Consider the following 16,904-nt stretch of genomic DNA (forward strand, 5'->3'; position numbering starts at 1 on the left):
GCATGTGTGCACCCATATTTAATTAAGGAAGCTCTGAATTCATCATCAGGAGTCGGCATCTCAAATGTCTACTGTAAAAGTAGTACATCATGGACACAGATTTATGCCTACTTTACCGCCAAGTTACCAATCAAAATACACAACTTGCTACAGCCTACCTTCTTGATTTTAAGAGGTAAAAATCTTTAATTAGTTCTTCATTTATGAAAAAATAAGGACATAAACAACAAAAACATTTCATGAAACATTTATTCTCACCTATTATTGTGTTGTTATTTATTGCTATATTTCTCCATAGATTTATTAATTAATATATTCAATGTAGCATGAAATATTCTACCACATTCACTATGAAGAACAGGATGTGGAATATGTGAATATGCAAGTAAGTATTTCATATTTCATTATAATGAGTATAAGTGGTAGTAAATGTGAACCTGATACCAAGCATTGGATTAATTATAATTTTAAACTTAGCTTATCTCTAAAATCAGCCTGGCATGAGTGAATATAGAACTGTGCCAAGTTATGGCCTGACACCCCATCCGGGTTTGTTTCCTGATGTGTGTGCCTGATGCTGTTAACATCATCCATGGCACCCTGTGACATTTAACTGAAAAGAAGTGATTTCAGAAAATGATTAGTCTGGTAAGTTGAGTTGTCCCTGGTGTTGTGTTTACTGCTTCTTTGCATTGGACTTCAGCTCTTACTGGGGCAGACTGTGTATGGGATGGACCCCATGTTTGTTAGTATCACTGATATTCTCAAATTACATTATTCAGTGTATTGCAATATGCTGTACATAGGAAACCCACTATATTTCTGAAAACTAATTTTTGCTTTATTTACAACAAAACAAAAATAATGTTTCTTCATTTTTGTTGCCTACTGGCCTTTTCTTAAATCATGCACATGGAAAAAATGGCCCGTATTTGCTTTAGCCAGCTTATCAGACCAATCTGTTTTTAATTGACGCACTGCTGAATTGTTGTACTGCATTACTCTGTGTAAATGTATTCTTTGTAATTTTAACATCAACTTCCTGAGTATATATTGTAACAGAGTGTTAAAAATACACTGCTGTTGGCTTAAAGCATTTTATACTAAATGTCAAAGGCTTTCATTAGCACCAAGGATGAATTTTGCACTTATGGCTCTTTTAGTACAGAACCTCTCAGCCCACTAGAAGGTTGTGGTATGCTAAGGTCTGCCCATTTATTAAAGCTTATCCAGTATAAAAAAATCTTGCCTCCAAAACTGATCAAATCCTAAAGATAGATAGATAGATAGATAGATAGATAGATAGATAGATAGATAGATAGATAGATAGATAGATAGATAGATAGATAGATAGATAGATAATTAATCCCAAGGGGAAAGTCACAAAAAAAAGTGATCAATAAATAAAAATAGAAAAATAAAAGTAGAAAAGTACACATACACATACAGTCATACACGGAGCTGCTGAAAAGGCTGCCACTCTCGGCGGCGCCGGAATTAACTCAAAAGTACTAATCAGATTACATTAACACACATAAGAAATCTATCGATTAAATAGTCAAAGAAACATTCTCATCTCATTTTCTCAACCACTTTTCTTAGTGAGGGTCGTGGTAGCAGCAGGCCAAGTTAGTCAGCCCAGACTTCCCTCCAGCTATGGATTTCTGATTTTTCTGGGGAATTCCCAAGGGTTCCCAAGTCATCCAAGACAGGTAATCATTCCAGCATGTCCTGGATCTACTGCTGGCTTTCTGGACAGCAGAACATTCCCAGAACAACTCTAGAAGGATGCACCCAGGGGCCATCCTTATGACATGCCCACACCACCTCAACTGGCTTCTCTTTATCCAGAGAAAGCAGCAACTCTTCTATGAGGCTCTTCCAAATCGTTGGGCTTCTCATCCTGTCACAGAGTTTTAGGACATCCACCTTACAAAGATATCTAATTTCTGTTGCTTATACTTGCTATCTCATTCTGGAGAAGCAGCACATAGAGAATCTGCAAAGTTGGAGCCAGAACAACAACCTTGTACTCAATTCCAAAAAAAACAAAGGAACTGATTCTGGACTTCAGGAGACTGAACATCCCACTAGCATTAATGGCTAGAGGGTGAAGACAGTCCAGAGTTTCATATTCTTGGGAGTCCACATCAACCTGGACGTGTCACGGACAACAAACACAACAACAATGGCCAAGAGATGTCTTCAGAGGATTCACTTTCTGAGGAACCTGAAGAAAGCAAAACTCCTACAACAGCTGCTGATTAACTTCTACGGGTGCACCAAACTCATTGTAGCAAAAAATCAAAGAGCATTTGTACAGATCCAACTCACCCCAGCCATAGCATTTTCACTCCTCTGCCCTGTAGCAGATGCTAAAGAGCCCTGCATACCTGCACTACTAGGCTGAAGAACAGATTTTACCACAAAGCAATCACTATAACAGAAAACACCACTGATTGAACTGAACTTCTACATCAAACACACACAGTCACACATACCTATATACACATGACCCATGTGAACTCATGACCATTACATTGACTGTAATTCTCACTGTGACTTTATTTATTATCTATTTATGCTTAAAGATTTACAATTAGTTTTACTACATATTTACCTTTATTATTAATCTGTGAATATTTGGAACTGCTAATAATAACTGTGCTTCTCATAGTTTAATGTTTACTTTTAAATTTGTGCCTCTTGTAGTTTAATGTCCACTCTTATTTACCTTTATCTAAGTCATCTATAGGCTTGCTCCAAATGATATTTCATTGTATTGTATAGTGACAATAAATATATCTTACTTCTTAGGTGAGGACAGGGATGCAGATTGACCGGTTAACTGAGAGTTCTATCTTTAGACTCTGCTCCCGCTTTACCAGCACCCACAGAACTTGTCAATCACACGCTCTTTTTTTCTGTCACTCATGAACAAGATCCTGAGATACTTTAACGCCTCCACTAAGCGCTCTTTCCCCCTTTCACATCAAGAGAACATTCTTTTCTGAGGGAGAACCATGACCTCAGACTTGGAGGGGCTAATCCTTATCCCAGTGGCTTCACACTTGGCAGCAAATCACTCAAGTGTGCGCCGAAATTCACAGTCAGATGAGGCTAAGAGGACAACATCATCTGCATAAAGCAACAATGCCACCTCTAGCATCCACAACTGATGCCCCCTTTAAGCCCCTTTAAATCCTCCAATGCATCTTGCTACCCTATTAAAAGAAATTTAGAAACAGGAGTTGTGCCAACACAAAACCTTGATGTGATAAGAGGTCTGTGGTGAATCGTTAATTTTAATATATAATTATGAGTCCAAGAGCATGTAGGCTCTGAACAGGTGCAGGTGCAAAGGTGTATGGGTGCAGAGGCATGTACAAATGTGTGTGTGCTACTTTGATGTTGATTTGGGTGCTTGGCTGATCATGCATTCATGTGCAAATGAGAGCGGGTCAGTCAGGTGCTTCATTCACACCTCGGAGCAGGTGGAGGACAGTATCTGCACCTAATCGGGGCTATAAAGGAAACCTGCACGGTAGAGAAATGGGACAATTGCAACTGCAACTGCAAATCCCAGCAGTCACTGCAGTTGCACTGATTGGTCTTCTGCTGAGGGTGCAGGGGTTGCTGGGTTTAAGGATGCCAGCACGGCATTTAAAAGGAGTTCCCGGCAAGGCGGTTGTGGGGGTGCAGCATCTTGAACAGTCCTCCACACGGTGTGTGCAGTGACTGGAAGCAAATATGAAAGACGAGATCAGGAGGCAGGTGCAGGAGAGCTGGCGTGTTGTCTCACAGCCACTGAGGTAATTGACTCCGGTAGTGGGAATGGGGAACGACTGGGGACAGTCATCCTTGTCAGTTGCGCTTCCGCGGATGGAGTTCCCTAAGCTGGCCCCTCAGTGTGCACCCATGAGTATTGTTGACTTTGTAGAGGAGGTTGACTTGTTCGTGGAGCTGCATCCTCTGAATGGGACTGAGCTGCAAGGGATTCCTGAACACGGCACTCAGAGGTCTGGCGCACTCTTGGTGGTTTGCTGAGAGGCACAAGTGTAACAACTGGGAGGAGCTTCGCACTGTCTTTCTGAATGCATTCCTCTCAGATGAATAACAGGTGTTGTTGGAAGAAAAGCTCCGGACCTTTCTGCAAAAGCCATCGCAGAGTCTCAGGGACTTTGTCTTTGAATTCCATGCGTTGTGCCTGAAGTGGTGTTCTGACATGTGCAAGGAAGAGATATTGATACGTGTCCTTGATGCATGTGACCCTTGGGTGGCAGCTACTCTGAGGGGGGTCATGAAATTGGTGCATGAGTTGGTAAAGTTGGGGTCCCGAGTGGAAAAGGACTGGGCAGCTATCAGGGTTAGTGGGTCCCGAAATGGGCCCACGTCTCTAGAATTCCCCTGTCCCAAGATGGAAAAGCCCCAGCAGAACCCCATGCCGATCTCACCTTGGTGCAAGCCACCTTGCCCCTCTTAGTGGTGTCCATACAAGTGCGAGGAGTCACTAGAGAGGTGGTCGTAGATACAGGCAGCACTTATACCCTTATGAAATACAACGTGTGGGAAAAGCTTAAAGTGCCTCATTAGCAGTTAAGGAAAAGTGCAAAAGTAAAATTCTTTCTCACGGATGGAAGGGCGCATGGGGCAAAGGGCAGGGTTCCTATGAGGCTCTACTTACATGAGACGCACTGGGAGACAGAAATTTACTGTACATCTTGGATGATGACCACCTGTCAATACTAGGAATGGACTCACTCATGTTGGTAGGGCTTACCATCCACCTGTCGCGTCTAGAGTACGAGTTGCTGGGAGGGGGTGACGTCCATCGGTTTGGGCCGAAGGCTCAGAGCAATCTGGTTTGGCCAAACTTGCATTATTACCTCGCGCAGTTGGTGGAAGAGCCCAGCCCAGTAGAGAAGGCAATTTTTGAACAGCCGGAGCTCATTCAGCCACTGCTTAGGAGGTGGCACTCTGTGTGGACGGACAAACTGGGTCAGACTGAGGTGGTGTGTCACCACATCCACACAGTCGATCTAGTTCCGGTTCGGCACAGAGCCTACAGAGTATCAACCTCTGAAAAGAGGAATAATCAAGGAGTGGGTCGACCAGATGTTGGCCGATGGTGTCATCGAGCCTTCTGCCTGACCATGGGCTAGCCCTGCCGTGCTTGTTTAAAAGCCAGATGGAACCTACCGATTCTGTGTGGACTATCGGGAGCTGAACAAGAAGACCTTGAATGATGCTTACCCCATGCCAGTCGTCCATGACATCTTGGAGTCTTTACATGGGGCAGCGGTGTTCAGCTCCCTAGATTTGATGTCTGGGTATTAGTAGGTGAGGATGGGGAAGAACAGCATTAAGAAGACTGCCATCATCAAGTTCGAGTTTCAGGTGATGCCCTTTGGACTAATGGAGCAGGTCCTCCGGGGGATCATTGGGAATACCTGTTTCATATATACTGACAACATCATTGTGTTCTCCCCATCTGTCATTTGATAAGGTGCCACATGAGAGGTTGGGCATCAAATTAAAAGAAGTGGGAGTTCAGGTTGATGTTTTTAAATGGGTGCAGAATTGGCTCAGACACAGGAAGCAGAGGGTGATGGTGCGAGGAACCTCATCAGAACTGGCTGATGTTAAGAGTGGTGTTACACAGGGGTCAGTGCTAAGGCCGCTGCTATTTTTAATATATATAAATGATTTAGATAGGAATATAAGTAACAAGATGGTTAAGTTTGCAGAGGATACCAAGATAGGTGGATTAGTAGATAATTTGGAATCCATTATATCATTACAGAAGGACTTGGATAGCATACAGGCTTGGACAGATTTGTGGCAGATGAAATTTAATGTCAGTAAATGTAAAGTATTACACATAGGAAGTAAAAATGTTAGGTTTGAATACACAATGGGCGGTCAGAAAATCGAGAGTACACCTTATGAGAAGGATTTAGGAGTCTAGTATAGTGGACTCTAAGCTATCGACTTCCCGACAGTGTTCAGAAGCCATTAAGAAGGCTAACAGAATGTTAGGTTATATAGCACGATGTGTGAAGTACAAGTCCAAGGAGGTTATGCTCAATCTTTATAATGCACTGGTGAGGCCTCATCTTCAGTACTGTGTGCAGGTTTGGTCTCCAGGCTACAAAAAGAACATAGCAGCACTAGAAAAGGTCCATCGAAGAGTGACTAGGCTGATTCCAGAGCTACAGAGGTTGAATTATGAGGAAAGACTAAAAGAGCTGAGCCTATACAGTTTAAGCAAAAGAAGATTAAGAGGTGTAATGATTGAAGTGTTTAAAATTATGAAGGGAATTAGTACAGTGGATCGAGACTGTTATTTTAAAATGAGTTCATCAAGAACATGGGGACACAGTCGGAAACTTGTTAAGGGTAAATTTCGCACAAACATTAGGAAATTTTTCTTTACACAAAGAATGATAGACACTTGGAATAAGCTAGCAAGTAGTGTGGTAGACAGTAAGATGTTGGGGACTTTCAAAACTCGGCTTGATGGTTTCTTGGAAGATATAAGTGGATAGGATTGGCGAGCTTTGTTGGGCTGAATGGCCTGTTCTCATCTAGAGTGTTCAAATGTTCTAACATCTCAAGGACCTTGGCCACATCTTCCAGCGACTGTGCAAGGCTCATCTTATACTCAACACCAAGAAGTGTGGATTTCTACAAGACCTTCCTTGGCCACGTGGTGTCAGCAGATGGTATCCACGTGGACCCGAAGAAAATTAAGTCCATCTTGGACTACCTAGCACCCCAGGAAGTAAAACGTCTTCCTGGGGATGGCTGTAAACAGATGTCACTTCCTGGAGGGGACATCATTTGAAATTTTTACTAACCACTGGGTTCTGACCTGGGCATTCAATTGCCCGAAGACCACGTCTAGGCTAACCAGGTGGGTATTGCGCCACCAACATTTCATGTTCAAGGTGTGCTGTCGGAAGGGCTGTGCTAATGTTGTGCCTGATGCTTTGTCATGGGTGCATGAGCCCACACCGGTGATATGTGCAGTATCATTCTCTAACACTTGGCCTGATGGTCCCTTGAACATGCAGGAAATTGTTTAGTCTCAAGTAGCCAGTCCTGTATGTCAGGGGTTGAGAGAGGGCATAGGTGGGGCCTGACCGCATACATTATAGGGAACTTCAAGGGGCACTCTATCGCTATGTTCCAACAAATGATCGGGGTTACCATTATCAGTTGGTAGTGCCCGAGACATATGTGCCCAAGATCCTACAATTTTACCATAATAGCCCGATCAGTGGTCATCTTGCACGTATGAAGACTCTGTTTAAAATCCTGGAGGTGACATGGGGGCCGACGATACATAAAGATGTCTGGTCCCATGTCCAGACTTGTATCACCTGTCAGCGAAACAAAAACCCACCTGGTCTCCCCTCCGGACAGCTTCAGCCAGTTACCATCACTACCCCAGGGGAGAGCCTAGGCGTAGACCTAATGGGACCATTTCCTGCCAGTAAGGATCGAAAGACCTACCTGATGCTGATTGTGGACTATTTTACCCGGTGGGTGGAGCTATTCCCCATGGCTAATGCCACAGCCAAGAAGATATGCTCCACCCTGAAGGACAAGATATTTACCCGATTGGGGGTGCCAAAGAACATCACCACAGACCGGCCTGCAGTTTACCGGCTCAGTGGCTGCAGATTTTTGGAGACAATGGGGTTGGTTCACCTGAAGACAACAGAATACCACCCCCAATCTAATCTCACTGAGCGGGTGAACTGGACCCTGAAGACAATGATTGCATACATCAACAAAGACCACCATCAGGATTGGCTGCCAGAGCTACGGGTCGCATTGAACACGGTGGTGCATGAGGTTACAGGTGAGACCCCTGCATTGTTAGCTTTAGGTTGCATTGAACACGGTGGTGCATGAGGTTACAGGTGAGACCCCTGCATTGTTAGCTTTAGGTCGCATTGAACACAGTGGTGCATGAGGTTACAGGTGAGACCCCTGCATTGTTAGCTTTAGGCAGACAACTTGATGGCCCTCTGGAAAGAATAATCAATCACAATCCACCCAAACCAGACACATTGATTCATGATCATTTACAATAATTACAGCAAATTATACAACGGGTGAAGGAGAGGGTGGTGATGTCCCAGTCCAAACAGTCTCAATCGTAGAACCAGAAACATAAGCCTGTACAATTCTCGGTTGGGGAGAGAGCCTCCAATAAATTCACGGCTAAACTAGCTGCAAAGTGGTTCGGCCCGGCAACTGTTGTACAGCAGAAGGGTCCGATGACCAACGGAGTAGAGTGGGGATTGCCGGAGACCAAAAAGGTAGACACAGTGAACATCTCAAACCTCAAGCCTTGGTTTGGCTGTACACCATGGCCTGGGGTGGGGATTGTAGCAGTGTTACTGGGGCTTGAAACTGCAACTCCCAACAGTCCCTGCAGTTGCTCTGATTGGTCTTCTGCTGGATGAGCTGAAAAGACAGTCTGCAGCATAGCTGGAAAGGTGAGCGGTCAAGAGTAAACACAATAGCAACAGCAGCGCATGAGAGAGGAGACACAGTCACTGGGCCCCGCGAGTGGAGCGAAGTGAATGGCATTCCGTGGCATGTCCCTGTTGGAACAGTGTAGGAGTGGGGACAACAAACGAACTTCCCAGTCATCCAGGTAATGCCGTTCTGATCCCAGAAGATGACGGTTGAGGCAGGTGGGACAAGAGGCAGGAGAGCTGGTTGCAGCTGTTGGCACCTTCACCATTTGGAAGACCTGCTTCGGTGAGCTAAGGAGACATGTGGTGAAGGATGTGCTGGGTTGGCTGAGGGGGAACTTACTGCTGATATGGCTTGACATGGAACTGACCAACTGTTTGATCTGGCATTTAAAACTGTTTTTATCTTTCACGTTACTCCGGATTTTATGGATTATTTATTGATGCACAGCCTTTTTTGACATCATTTGTTGTTTTAAATAAAAGCACCAATTCATTTTGCACCAACCCCTGGCTGACTGTGGGTGTCCTCATTCACAGGCTCATCTAGGTTTATGACTATCGGAGGTTCTGGGTTCAAGAGGCTCTTGGAAGCAACCAGGGAATGTGGAACCAACCTGGACTGTCACAATTGACAGAGTCCGATAGCCACAGTAAACAGATTCAACTTAACAGCAAGTATTCGGACACAGCCATTACTGCATTCATATAGGAAATGAATGGTATGCAAGAGTGGTCCTGTTACCCAATATTCCTGCAGGAACTTCCACAACATATCACAAAAGACATGGTCTTATGTTTTTATCAAATCTACAAAACACATACAGTCTAGGACATGCATCCTTCAACAACTGTGACAGGGAGAACTAGGCTGGAATCACACATGATCTTCACCCATCATCTTGCAGGGGGCATGAACACAAGGTGGCTTCACAATGGTGTTTCAGAATGTACATGGCTGGGTTATTTGGGTTGTCCAACTGCCAGTTGCTTGCTGACAGACACTACCCCCACTGCCCCAGACGTGGATCCCAGTAATCCTATCATGGGTATGACACACTGTTTTAATCTTGTACCTTCATGAAGATCATTGTGAACCACTCTTTGTCCTTTCATCCCACACTTGTTCATCAGAAGATCCTACCAGGAGCACAAAGCTCCTGATCTAGCTCTGAGCATCACTAAGGTGATGAGAAATAGAGAAATATACAGTATTGCTAGGTCCTCTTTTGGACAAAAGAACATATTAGTGTAATTAAAAGAAATTGTACATTAGTCGAGGCATTTTGTGCAAGGGAAATTCGGCTGCTTCCGTTAGGGGTTACCACAGCGGATCACCTTTTTCCATATCTTCCTGTGCTCTGCATCTTGCTTTGTTACCCCCATCACCTGCATGTCCTCTATCACCACATCTATAAAAAATCTCTTAGGCCTTCCTGTTTTCCTCTTGCCTGGCAGCTCTATTCTTAGCATCCTTTTCCCAATATACCCAGCACCTCTTCTCTGGACATGTCCAAACAAAGGCAATCTCACATCACTGACTTTGTCTCTAAACCGTCCAACCAGAGCTGACCCACTAATGTACTCATTCCTAATCCTATCCATCCTCGTCACACCCAATGCAAATCTTAGCATCTTTAACTATGCCAGCTCCAGCTCTGTCTCAGTTTGTTTTGGTCAGTGCCACCGTCTCCAACCCATCTAACATAGTTGGTCTCACTACTGTCCTGTAGACCTTCCCTTTCAATCTTACTGATACCCGTCTGTCACAAATTACTCCTGACACTCTTCTCCACCCAATCCACCCTGCCTACACTCTACTTTTAACCTCTCTTACACAATCCCCCTTACACTGTACTGTTGATCCCAAGTATTTAAACTCATCCACCTTCGCCAACTCTAGTCTCCGCATCCTCACCATTCCACTGACCTCCCTCTCATTTACATGCATGTATTCTGCGTTGTTCCTACTGACCTTCATTTCTCTCTTCACTAGAGTATATCTCAACCTGCTCCCTAATCTCACTACAGATCGCAATGTCATCAGCGAACATCATAGTCCATGGGGACTCCTGTCTAATCTCGTCTGTCAACCTGTCCATCACCATTGGAAATAAGAAAGGGCTCAGAGCCAATCCCTGATGTAATTCCATCTCCATTTTGAATGCATCTGTCACTCCAACCACACACCTCATCACTGTTACACTTCCCTCTTACATATCCTATACCACTCCTACATACTTCTCTGCCACTCCCAGCTTCTTCATACAATACAATACCACAGCTCTTCTCGAGGCACCCTGTCATATGCTTTCTCCAGGTCCACAAAGACACAATGTGACTCCTACTGGATTTCTGCATACTTCTCCATCAATACCTTCAGAGTAAACATTGCATCTGTGGTGCTCTTTCCTGGCATGAAACCATACTGCTGCTTGCTAATCATCACCTCCCTTCTCAACCTGGCTTCCACTACTCTTTCCCATAACGTCATGCTGTGTCTCATCAATTTTATCCCCCTGTAGTTACTACAGCTCTACACATCCCTGTTATTTGTAAAAATCGGTACCAGTACACTTCTCAGGCATCCTCTCACTTTCCAAGATTCCATTAAACAATCTGGTTAAAAACTACACTGCCATCTCTCCTAAACACCTCTATGCTTCCACAGGTATGTCATCTGGACCAACACCTGTGGAAGAAATTTAATACATACAGACACCCCCCAATTGGAATGCCCCGATTTAAGCAATAAAACACAGGCAGGAGAAAGCGTCATGTTGTTATTCTTTATCTAAATCTCTGAAGAGGTAAAAAGCATCATATCAGTGTTTTTGCAAAGGAAAAAGTGTCCTCTGTGCTATATATATATATATATATATATATATATATATATAATCCACTGATTAGGTCACTATTCTTTAAAAGGAATTCATTACAAATTCAGAAAACTTTTAACATGATTGGCTACACCTAGTTGCTAACAGTGGGACAACACAGATGTTGATACCTTAGATGACCACAATTTGATTGATAGTCCTGTTTGTTTAGGATGTACATGACTTTTTAAATGTATTATTTTTATTCTTATTTTAGGAGATATGTGAATTTCACAAAGAAGAAAAAAGAACAATGGCCTATATATATATATATTATGATCCATCCATCCATCCATTGTCCAACCCGCTGAATCCGAACACAGGGTCACGGGGGTCTGCTGGAACCAATCCCAGCCAACACAGGGCACAAGGCAGGAACCAATCCCGGGCAGGGTGCCAACCCACCGCAGGACACACACAAATACACCCACACACCAAGCACACACTAGGGCCAATTTAGAATCACCAATCCACCTAACCTGCATGTCTTTGGACTGTGGGAGGAAACCGGAGCGCCCGGAGGAAACCCACGCAGACACGGGGAGAACATGCAAACTCCACGCAGGGAGGACCCGGGAATCGAACCCAGGTCCCCAGGTCTCCCAACTGCAAGGCAGCAGCACTACCCACTGCGCCACCGGTGATCCAGCTGGGTACAAAACAGGAAACAGTATTATAGAAGAAAGGTTATGCCATAAATATAGCACTTCTCTTAAGGGGTTATATAAAGGACAAGAAATACATTTTATCATAGTGAATAATAAAATAACAGCGTCAGCTTTTAAGCTTAAGCTCAGAAGGATATGAGACTCAGACACATGCCAGGTGCACATTGGACCAGGGTTCAAATTCAACTCTTACACACCCTTTCCATTTTTCATCCTCTTCATTGCTGTCCTTACTTACTCCTCGCTAATTCATCGCACTTCCTGATTCACTATCTCCACATCATCCATCTTTCTCTCTCTCTCTCTCTCTCTCTCATTCTCTTCATTCATTAGCCTCTCAAAATACTCTTTCCATCTGCTTAACACCCTCTCCTCGCGTGTGAGTACATTTCCATCTTTATCCTTTATCACCCTGACCGGCTGCACATCTTTCCCAGCTCGGTCCCTCTGTCTAGGCAATTGGTACAGGTGGTTTTCTCCATCCTTAGTGTTCGGCCTCTCATATAACTCATCATATGCCTTTTCTTTAGCCTTGGCTAAACTCTCCCCTTCACCTTATGCCTTGTCTCCTTGTACTCCCGTCTACTTTCTGCATCTCTCTGACTATTCCACTTCTTTGCCAACCTCTTCCTCTGTATACTATCCTGTACTTCCCCATTCCACCATCAGGGTTCCTTGTCCTCCTTCCTCTGTCCAGATGTCACGCCAAGCACCCTTCTTGCTGTCACACTTATTACTTCTGCTGTAGTTGCCCAGCTGTCTGGCAACTCTTCACTGCCACCCAGTGCCTGTCTTATCTCCTTCCTGAACTCAACCTGTCACCCTGGGTACACTGTCCATCACTTCATCCAACTCACTCCAGAAATCTTCTTTCTTATTAATCTCACACCTAACATTCATCTTTACACCTTCAATTTCCAGCTTCATAATCTTCACTCTGTCTGACAATCTTTTCACCTCCAAAACACTCTTGACATACTGTTCCTTCAGAATAACCCCTACCCCATTTCTCCTCCCATCCACACCATGATAGAACAATTTTAATCCTCCTCCGAACCACCTGGCCTTATTCCCCTTCAATTTAGTCTCTTGCATGCACATTATATCAGTCTTCCTTCTCGCCATCATATCAGCTAACTCTCTCCCTTTACCAGTCATACTGCCAACATTCAAAGTTCCAACCCTCAGTTCCGCTGTCTTCACCTTCCTCCTCTCCTCCTGCCTCTGGACACGTCTCCCCCCGTCATCTTCTTCTCCTTCTTTGGCCAACAGTAGCCCAATTTCTGTCAGCTCCCTGTTGGCTAACAGTAGTGGTGGCGGCCGTTGTTAACCTGGGCCTTGACCGATCTGGTATGGAAACTCCATGCACTCAGGATGCACTCTTCCATTTACAGAGGCATAAATTGATAAAAGCATTATTAATGTTTTTGATAAAGTCTAAGATGAAACATACTTATGCACATTTTTTCTGTGACAAAAACGTAATAAAAACTAAATAAAAATGCGCCTTTAATGAAAAAAACTAAGATGAATGTTTTGAAAATCATAATTGACAAAAAATAAAAGGAAAATGTTACAAACAGATAACTTTAATTACAATGCTGGCAAAAATAAAACCTAGTGTAAGCCATTTGGAATGAAGCTCACAGGAAAGAACACCACAAACCTGAGTGGCTTCTAGAAGCACGCCATCCCGAGATTCATGCCAAGGTGGCGACTTGCCTGACACTAATACTGTTAACTCCGGCTTTCATTCACCCTGCTAATACTAATGCATTAAATGCGATGAAGGAAAATGTGCTTATTAATGGGAAAAAAAAACAGCACATAGAAACAGGATTTTGTTATTGCCAGTTTTATATCTTTACGAGTTGCTTAAGAAACAGATTTTTGCAGCTTTGATTGCACAACTAGATGCGCTCAGCCTCAAATGTAAGTTGTAACTGTTTAGCTTGTAGTGTCACACATTTGTTACAGCAGATGAAATGACAGGGAGGATTAATCACTTTTACAACAGTTTCCTACACAGTCCTGATAAAGGAAGGGAAGCTTCACATTCGTTGTAAATGTAATGAGCACAGCACACCCTGTCAAGTTTGTCACAGCATACATCCATTTTGTAAATAGTGGAAACAGTTCAGAGTTGCAGGTGAAACCACATTGCAGGTATCCACTTACACATATGGGCTCAGTGGCAGTGACTAAACAGTCATTACAGTTACAAATTGAGGAAAGTTTCAAACAAAGTGGCTATTTGGCTTGTCTACATCACTGATGAAATGAACTTGCTCCATTTGTTAATACTAACATAGAATGTATTTAAGATTTCAGTGCTTGAAGTGCATCTCACAATTAATACTATATGTATATGTTGTAATGGACAGCCGGGTACCATGCCCGGCAGGGACGCCCCTACTGCATCTGTTCCAGGGGAGCTACCATGGACAGCTCAATACCTCCCCTGGGACGCTTAGTGGCAGCCTCCATGGCAGACGATGATTCCCCAGCCTGGCGCATGGCTCCATGGGAGATGGAGTCCTCCACAGCCTGGTTGGGGGCTCAGATGGCCGCCAGGGGGAGCTGTATGGAGCCTGCAGCCCGGCTGGTCAAATCTTCAGCCCCACCCAGAAATGCAATTAGGGCCAGGTGATCAAGCACCTGGAATGCTTCCGGGTGGGGTATAAAAAAGGCCAGCCACCACCACTCGAGAGCCAGAATCGGGAGGAAGAGGATGAGGTTGCCTGGGAGGAGTGATGGTGCCAAAGTGGAAGGAAAGTGTTGTTTGGTGTGCTATATTTAAGTGCTTTTGGGACTGTGTTGGGCCTGTGGGACACGGGGAAGGCGTGCCCCACGGCTGAAGTTAAATAAAAGTGTGTTTTATTTAAGCACGTGCCTCTGCCTCAGTCTGTGCCGGGTCGGGCTATATATAGCGCCTTTCACAATGTACACGTACAGTATGGTAAAACAGCAGTGCTTCACTGCTGAATACAAATCTGCAAACACTACATTTGTGTTATTTATTTGGTTTTTGAGGGCAAGCTAATGTTTATGAGCATAACCCATAAAATGTGAAGAACATAGTAAAAGCACTTATGTCATGTATTAGAATGGTACGTTAGTGCAGGGGTTCTCAACGTCGGTCCTGGGGACCCCCTGTCGCTGCAGATTTTTGTTCCAACCAGCTTCTGTTTTTAATTGAACTCCTGGGCTAATTAAGTGAACTGATATTTCCCAAGTTCTGTGTTTAGGGAACAATATATTAATTAGAAAACTAAGTTTGCTAACAAAAAAAAAAAATATTAAAATGTACCAAGCAGTTATATAGGAATAATGTATTTTTTTTCTTTTTAACAGTATTTTCATCTTGATTTTCATTCTACTTTTCAAGGTGTTCTAATTGTTTAATTAATCCATTATTTACTAATTAGTAGGTGTGACGCTAAAGTAGTTGCAGCCTTTGATAATTCAGTGTGTTGTTTGCCAGCGTGTCTGATCTGCTCGTTTTAAGTTGTCATTATTAAGATACAACGAAGGGGGAAACAACTGCACACAGAAAGGGCAAAGTATAATGAAATCAACAAAAGAAAGTTAAGCATTTAAATCTATAGCAAAAGCAGAAATTGTATAAATGTCTTATAAATGTAAAACAACATGCTTTTCTGAATGTCGAATAAAAGAAAAAAAAAATACCAGCTAATTAAATGAGCTCAGTGTTATCAGGTGTTGTCACTGATTAGGAATCTGGTTGGAACAAAAACCTGTAGCCACAGTGGGTCCCCAGGACCGAGTTTGAGAAACATTGCGTTAGTGGATGTAATGCAGTCTCTCAGGATTAACTGATTAAAGGTTAGTTTTGTAATTGTGGATTTGCACAGAGGTTAAGCAATAACAAAGTCTGATTATTCATGTGGCACACTTTGGAAACAGCACAGCAAAGGCTCTTTTACAAGAGTTCTAAATTATTGGATTTATGTACAAAAATGCAGTCATTCGTTAAATGCTACTCTTCAGTGAGTTTTAATACGCTAATCATGTAAATATAAATCTTACAATAGCAAATATTCCAAATGTATTGTACAAAAAACAAAATGTATTTTGTTACAAAAACAGCTTTCAAGGGGTTGTTTAAATGTAAATTATCTACATTATTTTGTAATTCACTAATTCAACAGTACAGCATATAACAATGTTTGAATTTTTATTTTAAGTCTTATTTTAATCATTATTTTTAAGTCACTGGAAAAAAACCTATCATAGAATAACTTTAAAATGTGCCCAGATCACAGATAAATCTGACAGTCAGAAAAATCTGATAGTCCATGATGATCTCTTTCTTAACCCTGTGCTGAAATTAAATGTGTGCTGCTTGGTTCAGCCTTTTTTCAGTAAAATCTTAAAGTGGCACAACTAAGGCATAATGAAGGCCAGAAAACTGCATCTACATCTACTGTTCATTTTATGTTCAATAATCACTTCGAGCCTCATTTATAGTTCCGTGCGTAGAATTCACACTAAAACATAGGGTACAGACAAAACTGGAAATGTGCATATACAGAAAAAAAATCCAGATGCATAAAATTGTACGTAAACCAAGTTCCATGCATTTCCCCTTCATAAATCCCAATGAATGTGAAATTTAACACACATGCAAGTGCCTACAGCCCTACCTTGACTCCTCCCAGAATTTTGCATATTTAAATATGCAAATCAATATAAACAGCACCTGCCATTCAGTGTTTTGTTAAAAGACAATGGCAAAAGCACGTTGAAAAAAGAAGAATTTCAGCGAATGTGAATTCGAAGCAAGGAAATAGGTACTATTTGTTGGCTTAAGCAACAAAAGGAAATTGATGGAGAGATAC

This window comes from Erpetoichthys calabaricus, chromosome 3, assembly GCF_900747795.2.
Source record: "Erpetoichthys calabaricus chromosome 3, fErpCal1.3, whole genome shotgun sequence".
NCBI classification, from domain to species: domain Eukaryota; kingdom Metazoa; phylum Chordata; class Cladistia; order Polypteriformes; family Polypteridae; genus Erpetoichthys; species Erpetoichthys calabaricus.